Source organism: Acomys russatus, chromosome 19 (genome assembly GCF_903995435.1).
Source record: "Acomys russatus chromosome 19, mAcoRus1.1, whole genome shotgun sequence".
In the NCBI taxonomy this organism is placed as follows: domain Eukaryota; kingdom Metazoa; phylum Chordata; class Mammalia; order Rodentia; family Muridae; genus Acomys; species Acomys russatus.
Window position 1 is genome coordinate 56,659,817 of NC_067155.1, and position 16,105 is coordinate 56,675,921.

Below are 16,105 nucleotides of genomic sequence, written 5' to 3' on the forward strand. Positions count from 1 at the left end.
TTCAACTTATTTACAGATGTAGTTTAATCATTCATTTAAATTCAGCAATTAAGGATCTTTCTCTCTCTCTCTCTCTCTCTCTCTCTCTCTCTCTCTCTCTCTCTCTCTCTCTCTCTCCTATCTTCCTTCACTTCTTCCTTCTTCCCCACCTCTTCCCTCCCTCCCTCCCTTTCTTCCTTCCTTTTCTCCTCCTCCTTTTTGTTTTTCCCTAGACAGGGTTTCTCTATGCAGCCCTGGCTGTCCTGGAACTCACTCTGGTAACCAGACTGGCCTTGAAGGCAGAGATCTGCCCGCCTCTGCCTTCCTAGTGGTAGAATTAAAAGTCCTGTGCCAGTGGGCTTCTTTTCTCTTTGTTTGTTTCTGTCTGTCTGTCTGTCTTTCAAGACAGTGACAGGCAGACCTCACTCTGTATCCCCAGCTGGCTTTGGACTCATGGTAATCCTCCTGCCTTTGCCTCCCTAATGTTGGGATTATAGGTATGAGCTCCCAGGTCCCATAGGACTCAGCTTTATTTTAAAAAGAGACTCAGTCAAAGTAGGCAGGCCAGAGGGAGATGCTGCAGCCAGTCTACAAATGTCTGTATATAAACGGTAGCCGTGTGGTGGTACTCAGGTCTGAGCTGGGCTTTTCTTCCTTACCTTCATCAATAATACATGTGTTACCCCATCAAGCAGACCTCGAGACTTCTGCCTGCACTGCAAACAGATCTTGCTAAATGGACAGAAAGGGCCGGGCTGACCAAGAGCTACTGAGAACATTCTCTGTCTTAAAACCCTCAGCAATTCAGCCATGTGTTTAATAGCGTTGGCCTCGGAAGGTTCCTCTTTTCTGGCCAAGAACGCCACTTTACTGTGTCCAAGATGTTGGATGGGCCTCTTTTTTAAAAAATGAACCTTCTATGGCCCCTCCGTGGCCAGCAGAGCCGGTTACCCTACTGTCTCAAATCCATTTGAAATGGCTGTAAAATACTGCCAGCTGAGCCTGGCAGTAAATCTTCCCCTTTCATTCAGAAAGACTGACAAGGAAAAGGGGCTGGGAGAGGTCACTCCAGCTTGCAGGTTTCTAACCCTGCTGGATGGGCCAGACTTCTCCAGCCTAACCAGCACATGCACTTCCATACCCTGTTTCTCCCTGACCAGCGCAAACTTGAGGCATCTAGCTGGACGTGCGGTGGATGGAGAAAGAAAGAAAGGATAGGAGGCTGCACTTACTCCTGGCTTCCTGGGGTTTTTGTGGTTGTTCGGACCACTCTTTCGTGGTGGAAAATGGTGAGGCTCCGCTGGAAAACAGGTTTTTCTGGCTGATTAGCCTTAAGATGGCTGTCAGGAGTTTTCCCAGGCAAGAGGGGTTGAGAGGCGATGCCTGTGATGAGGACATGAGCCCCCACCCCCCTCCCTGAGGATGGTTATCACCAGACCTGGGCAAGAGTTCTAGAAGACTGACAAATCCCTTAGACTTAGTAATTGGAGTTTTGTGGCCAAGGCAGAGGGGCAAACTGTGGAGGGGGGCGGGGAGGGAGTGGGGCGTGATGAGCTTTGGGTTCTGAGTGAAAATAGCCAGTTTCAGACTCATCAAAGGCCAGCCAGAGGCTCTCCCAGTCGTCAGCACCCAGGAAAAAAGGCCAAAGCTCCCTGCTCTCCCTCTGGGGTGGAGTGGAGCTCAGAGGAAATTCTTAGCTTGCTTGAAAGTACAGGGTGTTTGGAGGCTGCTATTCTACTGTGGTGAATATAGGAACGAGGGAGACACCAACGACATTGGCAGAACACGGACAAGGTGCTCTCTCCCCCCCCCCCCCGACCCTCCCCCAAGACAGATTTAGGGTGTCCTGGTCATTCTCCAAGGAAGAGCCAATGACGGAAATTAGCTAGTGGACATCATTGTGAGCTCACACACACACTGGAGCAGGCTCAGAACCCACAGGCCGAACACTTATCCACCACCCCAGTGCTATGCGGAGGAAGAAATTAAAAATAATAATTATTAGCACTCAGGAGGCTGAGGCAGGTGGATCTCTATGGGTTTGAGGCCAGCCTGGTCTACAAAGTCTACGACAGCCAGGGCTACTGCACAAAGAAATCCTGTCTCAAAAAAAAAAAAAAAAAAAAAAAAAAAAAAAGCCTCAAAATAATGATAATACAATTTGGGAGGCCCTACACAATCTTATTTCCTCCTCCTCCTTCTCCCTGTCCTCCTCCTCTTTGGTTTTTTGTTGGGATTAAAGATATATACCACCAAAGCCCAGCCTTCCTCCTCCTCCTCCTCCTCCTCCTCCTCCTCCTCCTCCTCCTCCTCCTCCTCTTCTTCTTCTTCTTCTTCTTCTTCTTCTTCTTCTTCTTCTTCTTCTCTGGATTAATTTATCTTATTATCTGTCTCCACCCACTTACTTTTGCCTTTTGATAATCTGAGCTGTTGACCTGCCAATACCAATCCCTGTTCCTGTGCTTTGCTCTTCATGTGTGGCTTGCCAGTTGAAGGTTGATCATATGATCTGCTTGGGGCAGTCAAAGCTGGGCAGAAGAGTCAGGAGACCAGTCCTCAGCCAAGGTTATAAGAGACAAGTCACACAACCATTTGTCCTTTGAGTCTCTACTACTATTTTTTTTTTTTTAAGTTACAGCTAAAATAGATTTAAAAAGGGGGGGGGGGATTCAGTACAAAGGGGAAATCACCTGGTGCCTTGAACTAGCAGGGGAAATGAAGGGTGGTGCAGAGGTGCCTACTTGGTGATGGATTGGCAGTAAGGTTCATTTTGCTTTTTTTTTTTTTTTTCCCCCTCTGTGTTAGGATCTCTCTGTGTTAGCCTTGGCCACCCTGGACTCACTTTGTAGACCACCGGTTGGCCACCGGAGTGCTGGGATTAAAGGTGTGTGCCACCACGCCCAGCCCCATATTGCTTGTTGATTGGAGACAGGTTCACATTATGTAGGCCAGGCTAGCCTTAAACTCCTGATCCTCCTGCTTCTGCCTCTCAAGCCATGGAACTGCAGGTATGAGCCACCACAGCTAGCTCAAAGGTTCCCACGTACCATGACCGTCACTATGTAGAACACTTGATCCACAGTTGGGTGTCATCCCAGCCTTGCCTGCAGCACTGAGGGGAAAGACAGGGCCAGTGGTCTGTCTTTGTTTTACAGACCAGGAAACCAAAAAAACAAAAACAAAAAACCAACCAACCAAACAAACAGAAAAACAAACAAAACACACACACACACACACACACACACACACACACACACACACACACACACAAAACACTAGGTCACAGATCAAAGAAGTCACTGGGTCAGAATTGGCCAGTCTAGGGTCCTTAGTGACCTGTCTCCATCAGAAGATAGTTATCACCTGGAACCTGGGACTTTCTGGGCTCAGAGTCAAGACTCTGATCGTTAGCAATGTGAAGCTCTGGTGATGATGTTTGCAGTGGGGGAAGCTGTGTGGCCAGCTATGTGGCCAGCTGTGTAAGCCCCACCACCTGAGTGCAGGACAGTCATCCCAAGGCACCACCTGGTTAGAGCAGGAGAACAGACTTGGGCTCTCAGGGGTGAGAGTCACCCAGTCAAGAGGTCAATTCAGCCAGCACCCCAGAGGCGCTGTTCAGTTCTCAGAAATGGAGAGGAGGTTGGCAGCTTGTGGGAGAAACGCGAGAGATGCTCAGCGAGAGATTAGCGCCACTAAGCAGAGGTCTCTCAGCAGCTCAGACTTCAGGGCTTATGGGAAGACACCCAATTTAGGGATACAGCACGAAAGCGGGGAGAGGAAGAGAGATAGAGACAGTTGAAGTAAGGCTAATGGGACCGAGGGAGACTTTAAAAGGTAATAAATCAGGCTTGCCTGGCTGGTTCCTACCCAGGAATTCTGTAGTGGGTGGAAAACTCTTAGCATCTGAATGGGGTCTCACCAGGCTTCCAGCAGGGGTATTGGTGGGGTTGTACCCCTAGGACAGGCTTGGCGCTGGGCTGGGAGGAGCCCTGGGGAAACTCTGGAACCCCAACACGTGGGAGTGATTCAGGTGGGGCAGCTCTCTCGCCTCAGTCACTGGGGAACATTCTCCGCAAGAGTTAATCAGCCCACAGGGTGAAGAGACCACAGGACATTGTTTATTTACCCACTTCTGACAACACCTTCCCAGAAGGCCAGGGTGGTGATTCTCGGTAATTATATCTCTAGCGAGGTTCTGCAGGTTAACTCGTTATTGGCCGTGGTGCACCCGGAAGAAGGGCGGGAAATCAGAGCCGTGCCCAGCTTCCACCGGCCACCTTGGGCGGGGATGGGGGAGGGTGGGAGGAGGGGTAGGGCACTGAGGCACTTCTCTGGCTTCACCAGCTAGCCCTGGGTCGCCGGATCACAGGAGAACTGAAGGTGTGTTTTCTTAAGTATTAAATGTTGAAATGGAAAAAAAAAAAAAAAAAAAAAAAAAAAAAAAAAAAAAAAAAAAACTATCGGACATCTGGGCATGGGTTCAATTCCTTTGCTATCCAGGTATGCCGTGTAACATGAAGAAAGTTGCTCAGCTCTTAGGAACTTCAGCTTGATGGACGGATGAGGAGCCCTGAATGTAATGGGAGTGTATATGAACTTCCCTGTGAGTTATAGAGAAACTTCAAGTTCATTGTGACAGCGAGAGTGGACTTAGGTTAGATTGTACGTTGAACTTCGGACCCCTCCTGTCAAGCACTGGAGCCTGTGTCCCTCCCCTTCAATTTGGATGGATCCTAGGACCTGGTGGTTCCAAAAAAGGACATAATGGAGATGATGCCTGAAGTGGAGTCTGGAAGGAATCTGCAGCTGAAGCTGTGGTTCAGGTGGGTGAAGAGCTTGTCTATCTTGCATGAAGCCCTGAGTTCATACCACCTCCCAGGAGGTGGAGGCAGGAGGATTAGAAACTCAAAGTCATCTTCAGCTAATACATAGGGAGTTCAAGGTAAGTCTGGGCTACCTGAGAGCCTGTCTCAATGAAAAATAAAATAAATAAGCCAGGATGTAGCTTACCTAGCATGCAAGATGCCCTGGGTCCATCCTCAGCATGGCAAGACCCAAAATCCAAAAGCCCTCAGCATCTTTCCTGTTTAGTTGCAATTCTCACTTATTATGGCTCAGGCTGGAGGCAAAAAAAAAAACCAAACAAACAAACAAAAAAAACCCAAACAATCCTTCCCCATCATCCATTCAGCTTGGATGGACACAATGCAAGGATGCTGGGGGTTGGGAGATGGGGCCAGAAATACGCCAGAGCTAGCAAGAGTAGGGGTCCCCACACCCTTGGACATCAGAAGCTTGAGAGTAGGGTGTCTGGATACACAACACATGTGGCCTGAGTGCATAGATGTTGGACTGCTCGGGGTGGAGCCCTCTAGCTCAGAGCTGCTCTGAAGAGAGGGCAGGAAGAGGATGCCCGGTCCCACCTGTCCTTAATCTACCCCTCTTTCTTCCCAATTACCAGCAGTATTCCAAGTAAACTGAGCCCAGCAAGAAGCTGGAAGCCAGGGGCTGCCGTGGCATCCTCAGGGGCAGCCCTCGGGCAAAGGACAGAGAGAACCAGAATGTATGTGGGGCTTGGGAGCTATGCCATCCCTTTGTCCTCTTGAAGGCTCCTATGTGTCTTGATATGACCTTGGGACTGTTTTCCTCATAGAAAGAGAATTGGGCACATTTCAGGAGGTGCACGGGGAATTTCCTGGACTGGAGGCTGGGTTCCCGACGGACACTCTTTGCACTGTCAGCACCAAGATAGGCTCAAGTGTGTCGCTGGGGCACTTGGGGAAGAATTCAGGGCGTGTGTCTCCCAAGCCCTCCCCAGCCCTTCCCCCTATGCCTACCCCAGTCATATTTTAAAGGAAGCATTTATTAGCTCAGTTAGTTAATTTTGTTATTTCCCAGCTGTAGGACCTTGGGACTGGGGTGGGGTGGGACATGGGGCAGAGTGAGGGGGGGGATGGGACCTTGTTAGTTTGCTTGCATTTTTATACAACCGCCTACAGGAGGCTGGGGCCCACCGAAATTAATCAATCATTAATTAAGAAAGTTCCCTCACAGACGACCCTAGCTTGTGTCAAATTCACAAAACAAAACAAACAACAACCAAACACTAAACAGCACACAACCTTCATGTGGAGATTTCTATTCCAAAAGACAAAATGAACCGATCCTTAGGTGGCTTTTTTTTTTTTTTCAGTTACTTTTGTCTCGGCAGCAACAGAAAAGTAATTAAGACAGGAGTGTGGCTGCCAGAGTCTTTCTGGTGGTGATGGAGAAAAGAAGTGAGGTTTTGATTTCTCTTTGGATTTGTGGTCTTCTTAGAGCACAGTACACTGTGCTCTCTTACAAAATGCTTCAGACTTGTGGCTAAGACGACACATATTTCTCTTCCCACAGTCTGGAGGCCGTAAGTTCAAGATCAAGGTCCCAGGAGGGTTGTTCTGCTTGGGCTTTTCTCCTTGGTTGGCAGACAGGTGTCTACTGGTCACCTCTTGGCTGTTCTGGAATGGCCTGTTGTCTCTCCACACATCCCAACCTCCTCTTACAGGGCACCCATCAGTTCTGAATATGAAAGATTGGGGCTTCAAATTAGGAATTTTGAGACAACATAATCAGTCTACAACAAACATCTTTGAAATTCTTTTTTTTTCTTCTCCAGCTTTTGAGACAGGGTTTCTCTGTGTAGCCTTGGCTGTCCTGGACTCACTTTGTAGATCAGGCTGGCCTCGAACTCACAGCGATCCACCTGCCTCTGCCTTCCAAGTGCTGGAATTATAGGCACAAGCCACTGTGCCTTGCTGGAATTAATTTTTTTAGATATATCAAAATTATATGAGAGAGGGGGTGGGAAGGTGGTGGCTCAGTGGATAAACCCTTCCCTGTGCAAGTCTGAGGACTGGATTTCGATCCTCTGGCACCCACATAAACAGCCAGTAGTCTACAGATCGAGTTCCAGGACAGCGAAGGCTACACTTGTAAAGCCAGGTGTGGTGGTGCACATGCCTTTAATCCCAACGCGCGCGCGCACACACACTCAGAGAGAGAGAGAGAGAGAGAGAGACAGAGAAAGAGAGAGAGAGGGAGGGAGGGAGAAATTGTCAGTAGTAAACTGTTTTTAAGCCATGAAATCGGTCTTTTTGTTGGGATTCTGCTTTGGGTCCCCTGAGGAGGGCAGAGAAGTGTCCCATGATCTTTGTATGCAGGATCTCTGTGTGTGTGTGTGGGGGGGTGTTCACTCCCACTTGTAGGACTGTTTACACAATGTACCCAACCTGAGGTGCACTGTGCCTACTGATTGACACAAGGTTTTATTGTGTAGCTCAGGCTGGCTTTGAACTCCTGATTCTTTTGTGTCTGCCTCCTGGGTGCTGGGGTTTCCGGGATGCCCCACAGCACCTGGCTTTACTTGAGTTTCCTTCCACACACAGTTTTACTTTCCCCTACTCCCACACACAGGCTTACTTTCCCCTACTCCTCCACCCCAGATTGTACCTTTCTCTCCAAGTCTCTCTGTCTCCATCTCTCTCAACCCAGGGCCTTCACGCAGTTTCCTACTGAGCCATGGTCCCCATTCATATAAAATCTTTTACTAAAACAACCAAAAAAATTCCTTAAACTAGGCATTGTGGCTGACTCCTGTAGTCCCAGCATTTGGGACTGTGGCAGAAGGATTGAGAGGTCAGACTGGGCCACAGAGTTAGACCTTCCAAAACAACAACAACAACATCATGAATAGTGGCACACACCTTTAATCCCAGCACTTAGGAGACCGCACCCACCTAGCCTGGTCTACAGAGCAAGTACCAGGACAGCCAGGGCTACACAGAGAAACCCTATCTCAAAACCTATACCCCCCTCCCCCCCCACCTCAGTAAAGGGAAGGGACAAGAAAATGTCCCCTGCATTGGAGGAGCAGGAAACTGTTTGCAGAGCTGTGGGTTTCTCACCTCACTGGTACTGTCCCTCTATTGTTAGGACAACCCTAGGAAGGGAAGCCACAGATGTCCCCTCATCACAGGTGGAAGAGGGTGGCACTGAGAGGTCCCATCACTTATCTTGAGAGAAGTCGGAGAGTGGTAGAACTGGGCTCTGTACCACTCCCTCGAGAGAAGTTGTGCCTCTAACCACTGCCCTATTCTGCCTCTGAAAGACTAATGGTCTGGATTGACCCATCAGTGCAGGAACACAGTGGACCCTGGGCCAGTCAGACTACAGGGCAGTGGCTGAATTCTCTGATCCCTATACCCACTCAAAGGATAAAATTCTGTATCTTAAGCCAAGAACCCTTGAAGCACTTATAAACCTGGGTATCTGTGGCTTCGTCTAAGGGCCTGGAAGTGACAGCTGAGACCTGTCTGGCGATATGACATCATAGGAATTTGAGGTTGGCTTGGTAATGGAGCAGTCGGACAGGGAGGATGGGTGCGACGGGGCATGGAAAGGGGTTGGCCCAGGGGCAGCGGCCACTCTGAAAACAGGCCATGTAAAGCTTGTGGCTGGATCCTGCTTGCATGCTTTGAGGGGAGAGGATGGGATTGCTGTAAGAGCGCGATGGACAAGCACTCCGTAAATGTGGAGCTTTGGATGCACAGCACTGATGGTCCTTACCAGGGATCACCACACCCATGGGTCCAGATGAGGAGACTGAGGTTCCGAGTTGACCTGGTTGAGGTCACCTGGAATGAGCAGTGGGAATAAGTTGCAACACCTTTCTCGTGGCCATGCACTTCTTTGTGCCATGTTGGGGGACTGAATCTCGAATGCACAAGGTCCTGGGTTCGATCCCTCACTAGGTATAGGTATAGGATGGTGTCCTTGAACTCCTGATGTTCCTGCCTCAGAATTACTGGACTTGCTGGTTTGTACCACCAGATCCAGCTGTGATTTTTTTTTTAAATTTAGTTCATTTTGTTTTGTTTTGTTTTGTTTTGTTGAGACGGGGTTACTCTGTGTAGCCTTGGCTGTCCTGGACTCACTTTGTAGACCAGGCTGGCCTTGAACACACAGAGATCTTCCTGTCTCTGCCTCCTGAGTACTGAGACTAAAGACATGTGCCACCACGCCCGGCCTTTTTATGCTTTTCATTGTGTATGGCTAATTGGCCTGTATGAAAGTCTGTGCACCAAGTATGTACCTGATATTCTCATGGACCAGACTAGAAAAGGGTTGGGTCTCCTGACACTGGAGTTGCAGGGGGTTGCGAGCCATCATGTTGCCTGTGGGTTTTTTGTATTCTGGACTCTTGCGCACTCTCAAATCATGTGGCCTGTAAGACTTCCATGATCTGGCTTCTGTTTTATATACAAACTCTGGGCGTGTGCACACTATGCTCGTCTTCTTGAGAATTTTAGGCATTTACTCGCTGTGTTAGTTAGCTACAGCCTTATAACAAGAGATTGCAAATTTAGAACTTAAAAATAACAATTTGGAATGTTTGTCCTTTTGATGAAAGGAGTGCTGGGAACTCCGGGCCCTGTGTGTGTACCAAGCAGCCATTCGATCTCTTTGCTTCACCCAGCCCTTGGAACATGGTCTTGATAGTAACCAGGCCACGGGTGCCTGAAGGCTTAGCTGATGCTGGAGGGCTCAAGTACATGAACGCATACTCCCGTAGATGGTATGGTTCCCCACCCACATACCTCCTAGTACAGGAGCCTGCCTTTGTGCCACCATGGCAGCGTTTTAGGAGCTGCAAGATCAACAAAGGAGTCAGGGCAAAGCCACAGTGTCTTAAGGCATGGGCTTGAGGGCACAGTCCTGTCACTTTTAAAGATCCCAGTTGTAAGCAACTGTTCTCTCTGATGAAAGAGGTTCCTGTAAACACCTGGAGTCAAGAATCATGAAGCTTAACACACGCCTTTAATCCCAGCACTCGGGAGGCAGAGGCAGGTGGATCTCCATAAGCTTGAGGCCAGCCTGGGCTACAAAGTGAGTCCAGGTCAGCCAGGCCTACACAGAGAAAGCCTGTCTCAAAAAACAAACAAACAAACACACAAACAAAAATCCAAGAATCATAAGGTCTTCAGGTGTAGTGACATATGCCTTTAATCCCAGCCCTTGGGAGGCACAGGCACATGGGTCTCTGAGTTTGAGGCCAGCCTGGTCTACAGAGCAAATTCTCAGACAGCCAGGACCATTCAGAAAAACTTGAGAAACAAAACAAACAAACAAACAAAAAGCCCAACAAAACACAACAAATCCCAAAGAATCATGGGGCCATCTTGAAAGTAAGCACATATTTCCCTCTGCCTAGAACCCACTCTCCATGTTCCATTAGCCTTTACATTTTAATTTAATTTAATTTAAACATTAACATTTATTTGTGCACAGGGGAAGGTGTGTATCACAGTACACATGTGGAGGATGACTTAGGAATCATGTGTGTCCTAAGGCCCTAACTTAAGTCATTTTGCTTGGCAGCAAGTGCTCTCTCACCTAGTTTAATTGTTTGTTTTTGTTTTTTCGAGACAAGGTTTCTCTATGTTATCTTGGTTGTCCTGGACTTACTTTGTAGACCAGGCTGGCCTTGAACTCAGAGCAATCTGCCTGCCTCTGCCTCCCAAGTGCTGGGATTAAAGGCGTGAGCCACCACAGCCCCTGGCACCCTCAGTTTAATTCTTATGTAGCCTAGGCTGACCTTGAACTTTCTGTCACCACTTCCCAAGTGCTGGGGTTGTAGGACAGGGCCACCATGCTTGGCTTCGATTCTTCCTTTAACTTTCTTCTTCTGCAAGATCTTTAGCTGCCCTCCTGTGCTGGGTGCCAGGCACTGTTCTTGGTGCTGGGGTACAGCTAAGAGCTTGTTAAACACCCTGTCTCCTGTGTCTGCCTTTGCCATCCTCACCTACGCTGTTCCCTTACACTCTGAGACCCCTTGCAGCAGGCTTCTGTCGACAGCCAGAGAGGTGCTTTTGTTTATGTATTTTGGGATTTTTTTTTTTTCTGTGTAGCCTTGACTGGCCTAGAATTTGTTCTATACACCACCCTGGCCTCTGAACTCATCCATCTGCCTCTGCCTCCCTCCAGAGAGGCGGGATTAAAGGAGTGTTTTATGCCATAGCCAGGCTTCAAGAGGTGCTTCCAAAGCCCCTGTCAGAGCAGCAGAGCAGCAGAGCAGCAGAGCTGCTGCAACCTCTGGCTCGCATCTCCTTCTCAGGCAGAAAGCAATGGAGCAGGTCTCCCTGACTTTTACACTCTTCCTCTCCACCTGTGGTGACTAGACCAGCGTGCAAGTTCTCTTTGGCAGGTGTTCTTTCACTCCAACCTCTTGACCTGTGCTGTCTATCCCCAGCCAAGCTCTTCCCTCAGGCTATATAGCCTTGCCTCTCCCAGGCTCTGCTGTGCACTTTACTCTGAACTGGAAACCTTCTCTCTCCCCACCCCGCTTGCCTCACTCTAATTTTCTTTTCTTGAGCCAGGGTCTCTCCGTGTAGCCTTGGCTGTCCTGGACTCTCTTTGTAGACCAGGCTGGCCTCGAACTCACAGCGATCTGCCTGCCTCTGCTTCCCAAGTGCTGGGGTTAAAGGCGTGCGCCACCGCCGCCTGGCTCACTGTTCTTATTTATTTATATCTCTTTTGTCCCAGCATTTATTGCCTTTCAACAGCTGTTTAGGTTAAGCATGGTGGCATATGCCTATCATCCCACCACTTGGGAGGCTGAGGCAGGAGCGTTCTAGACTAGCCTGGCCTACAGCATAAGACACTGTCTACAAATAAGCAAACTCAGTCCCTCCCCCACTACTTCTACTCCCCTCTTCCTTCTTTTTCCTTTGAAACCATGTAGCCCAGGCTAGACTTGTATTCACTATGTAACCAAAGATGACCATAGACTCATCCTGATCCTCCTGCCTCCATCTTCCTAGTGCTGGGACCCCAGGGGTTCATCAAGGGACTTGTTATACTGGGTGCTAAGTTTTGAACACAGGGCTCTCTGCATGCTAGCCAAGCACTCTCCCACCTGAGCTGGAATCTTTGAACCTGTTGGTGGCAGGGTTTTTATTTTTGTTTTCAGAGCATTTGGTCACATGGTCCTACATACCTGGGCCATGAACGGGCCTGAAGAGGTCCTGGCATCCTGGGATCAGAGACAGAGTCTACCCTTTAGATAGAGGAGGGGCCAGGAGCTATGATGACATTGCTCCCATTGTATGTTGTAACCCCCCCACCCTCCCCAATTAAAGCGCCAGGCCAATGGGTGGTGTCCTTACACTGCAGCATCCAATGGGGGTTGGGGCGACCCCAGAGGGCCACCCACGGACACAAACAGAGGGCTTTCTGAAATGGACATTAATTGTCTCCAGGCCAAGGAGAACTACAGAATGAGAGTTTTCCGGGCTGGCCCAGGGGACAGGGAGGTAGAGAGAGAGACCTTGCCTCTCTACCCCCTGGTCACTCTCATTTCCTCACCGGCTTTCCAGAAATCCAGGTCGTTTTCAAAGCCGGGGGCTGCAGTCTATCGCCAGAGCACGGGGTCGCTTCCGGGGTCACCAGCCGGACAAGCGGGTCAATTTTAGCAGGAAACCGATATTTAAGTGGGGCTGGCAGAGCCAGGGCTCGGAAATGTGGCCCTGACCTTTCAGAAAGCTGGGTCTTTCCACCTCACTGTACACCTGGGGGGCACACGCTTCCTAAATACAAACTTAACTAAATTAAATACTTGAGTGTGTGTGTGTCTTTGCCAGGCGTGGGGGAGGGACCTTCAAATGAGTCATTTGAAAATCTTCACAGTTGGGGAGAGAGGCTCGGGAATCTTCCATTCTCATTTCACAGATGAGAACACTGAGCCTGGGAGGGGCTAAGAAGTTTACTCAGGAGCCCTTAGTTGGGTACCATTTACTGAAGCTTAATTCTCCTCTTGCCTCTGTGCCCCACCCACTCTCTTCTCATTTTAGCCTTGAACCTCTGACCACCCCAGGAGCTGAGAGAAGGAAGGTTCCTAGGAAGAACTGAGAGACTAAAATCGGGAGGGCAAGTTGACTGTAGGTCCCCTCCCTTATCTGGCTTGCAGCCCTCAGGAGGAGCAGGAGGAGGGAGGGGCCTCTCTCCAACCCACCCAGCCACCCACCCGAGGTGCCATTAAAGTTAATTGTTTTTACTGCCAGTTTTACATAGTCTTGTAAATCTTTTTACGATGTGGCCCTGGAACAACGGACTGCATGCAGAACTCTGGGAGACTGAAGAAGGTAGCTGGTTACAGGGCGCTCTGGTCCCCTGCTACCCAAAGGGTGTGAAGGGTAGAGATGGATGGTACTCCCCAGAAGCATCTTGGTCCCTCATCACAGGATAACAGGCTCAGGACCCTCATCTACCTCATAGGTTCGCTCAGGTGAGGCCACAACGACCCAGCAGTCCCAGATTTGGAGAGGAGGGCCGGGGGTGGTGGCACACACCTTTAATCTGAGCACTCAGGAGGCAGAGGCTGGCGGATCGCTGGAAGTTCGACGCCAGCCTGGTCTACAAAGGGAGTCTAGGACAGCCAAGGCTACACAGAGAGACACTGTCTCGAAAAACAAAACAAACAAATCTCGGAGAGGCCCTTCCTCTTGGACTCTCAAGGATCTGAGATGCCCAGAAATAGGGGTAAGGTCCAGTCTACAGCCTTTGGAAAGTTAAGATAGACACAGTGAGCTGTGGCTCCCTTCCAGCTGGAGTGCGCAGGCTACACTGGCAGTGGTGTCGAGGGAAGAGAGTAAACATGAAGGCGTGTGCATTCAACAGTGTGGGGACCCCTCAGGCTGCAAGTCACCTGCTGACTCCCTTACCTTTTTCACCTGCCACAAAACAGTGACCATTTCTTGAAGTCCAGGCCATGGGAGGAGCAACGGGGTCACAGAACAGCTTCCACTGTACACCAGGACTTCTCAGATCTCTTCTCTTCCTCCCTGCTACCCCCATCCACATCCTCTGTATTGTCTTGTATAAAAAGGAAACTTTCTCTTCCAAGGCTGTCCCTTGCTGCTCCAAGTGTCCAGGGAGGCATTAGATTATATAGTACCCCCCCTTACTTTGTCTCTTCCTGCCTCAGCCTCCCTCATGCACCCCCACATCCGACCTTGTACCATTTACAATCAAGGCACCCTGTGGCTGGCTCACTAGCCCAACGTAACAGAGCACGCTACCTGAATTGGAAACATAGGGACCATCAAGACAATTAGCTGAGCAGTCCCACTGCAAACGATTTCTGTAGGCATTGTTAGCACTCCCCTCCGTTATTGGTTGAAATGCAGAGTTTTGAATGAGAACCCCTCGGGCTGGTGCCTGGAATGCTAGACACCACTGAACCGCATCTCATCGACGTGCTAGTGAGTTTCCTGTGCGCTCACCTAGGATCACGTACTTGCTATAGTGGTTGTAAACAGAGGTGCTCAGCGAGGCACAGGGGAGTTCAAACCCCTTGCAGCTATGTCAGAGATGAGATAAGGGAGCTGGAGAAGTTGAATTAAACTCCTGGAGACTGATGGGAGGGGCTGGGGTCGGGTAGAAAAACAGCCTTCTCTCCAGCAGCACGTCTGCGTCAGAGAAAGTAAATGCGAAGGTGAACAGAACTCTGCAAACTCACACGAAACTTCCTTAGTCTCTGGGAACGAGGGGTGGGGGTAGGGGCGCGGGGGAGGAACCAAGGCTACTCAAGTTGGGGTTAGAGGCTTCAGAGAGCACCTTGAAAGCCAGAGCCCTGCTTCAGACGGGGCATCGCTCAGGGTGGTCACTAGCTTGTAGGAAAAGCATGAGCGAGGGAAACCAGCCGCTGCTGGCACACGCTGGAGCGGTGCTGCCGGGATCCGGGAGCTGGCAAGGCCCTTGTGTTCCGAGAAGGCTGCGCTTGCGGTGGCACCGGCTGGTGCGCACGGGCCGGGAGGTTAATGACCAGGCTTTTCTGTAAGCGTCCGGGAATTGAGAACATGTCTGTGAGGCTAATGAATTGTACCAGGAGGGTGAGAGTGGGGGACCTGGGCCAGGGGCTTGGAGCCAGGTCTTCCTCCAGAGACCTAGGAGCGCACTCCCCGTCCGGGGCCCTTCCTCTCACTATGGAGGGAGAGGGGATAAAAGAATTGGGGAGGGGTTCCGCAGAAGGCTATCAGCATTCCTCTCAGGAAAGTTCAATCAGATTGTGCCGAGATGCTAAAATTAGTTTTCCAAGTAATTTTAAGCTTACAATTTGGGGCGGGGACGGGGCAGGGTCTCATGTAATCTAGGCTAGCTTCACACTCACTCTGTAGCCAAGCATGGTCCTGAGCTCCTGACCCTCCCTCCCCCACTTCTCAAGTGCGGAGGGGAGGGGGAGGGGGCGGATTACAGGCTTGCACCGGGTTTATGGGGTGCTGGGGATGGAACCCAGGGCTTCGTGAGTGCCAGCACTCTTTCCACGACGCTACAGTCGCAGCTCCAGCGTGTTCTTTGATAAGACCCCTGATCTTATTCAAAAAAGGCATAGACCGCGGATCCCTGCATTCCTTGAATCAAGCTTTTCCCAGGTTCCTCCTGCGACCTCCATCCCCTATGGGGTCATCCTCCTGGTTGGGGAGGAGATAGCAGATCTGCTTCGGTTCTGACTTTCCTCGCAGTGTCCTCTGCAGACCCTGCAGGGGCGGCATCTGGGGACTCGACTTGCCTTCCCACCCCTGCACCCCCCTCTAAGTCCTGCAGCTTGGCCCCCAGCTTTTCCATTTCACTTCTGCAAGTTGTCTGTTCTTCCCCCCCCCCTTTTTTTACGAGCTTCAGCGCTGATCCGAACGTTCCTCCCTCCGTGTAATTTCAATTTGAGCTCTCCCTGGAGCGGCCTTTCCCCTCTTGTGGCCTGCCAAGTCGTTTGAAGGCTGCACAAACATTCTTCCAGCCTCTGGTCCCCCGGAGTCTAGCCCTACACACGTGAGGGAGGGTGAAGGCGGCTCCCGGCCAGATCCAGGGACCAAGGGGGAGGAGGGAGGAGAGGAACCGCCTCCCCCCCCCCTCCATTCAGGACCCTTGCATCTCTAGGTTTGTGAGGTGGTGGGGGTGAGGGTGTCAGTGTAGACCAACAGGAATATTCCCACTTTAGAAGCAGGAAGATGGTTGTGGCCTAAGAAATCTGGAGTTAAGGATGGCTCAGTGGCTTTGCTCCATTCTCAGGCATGCTTTTAAGCTAGGAGATGGT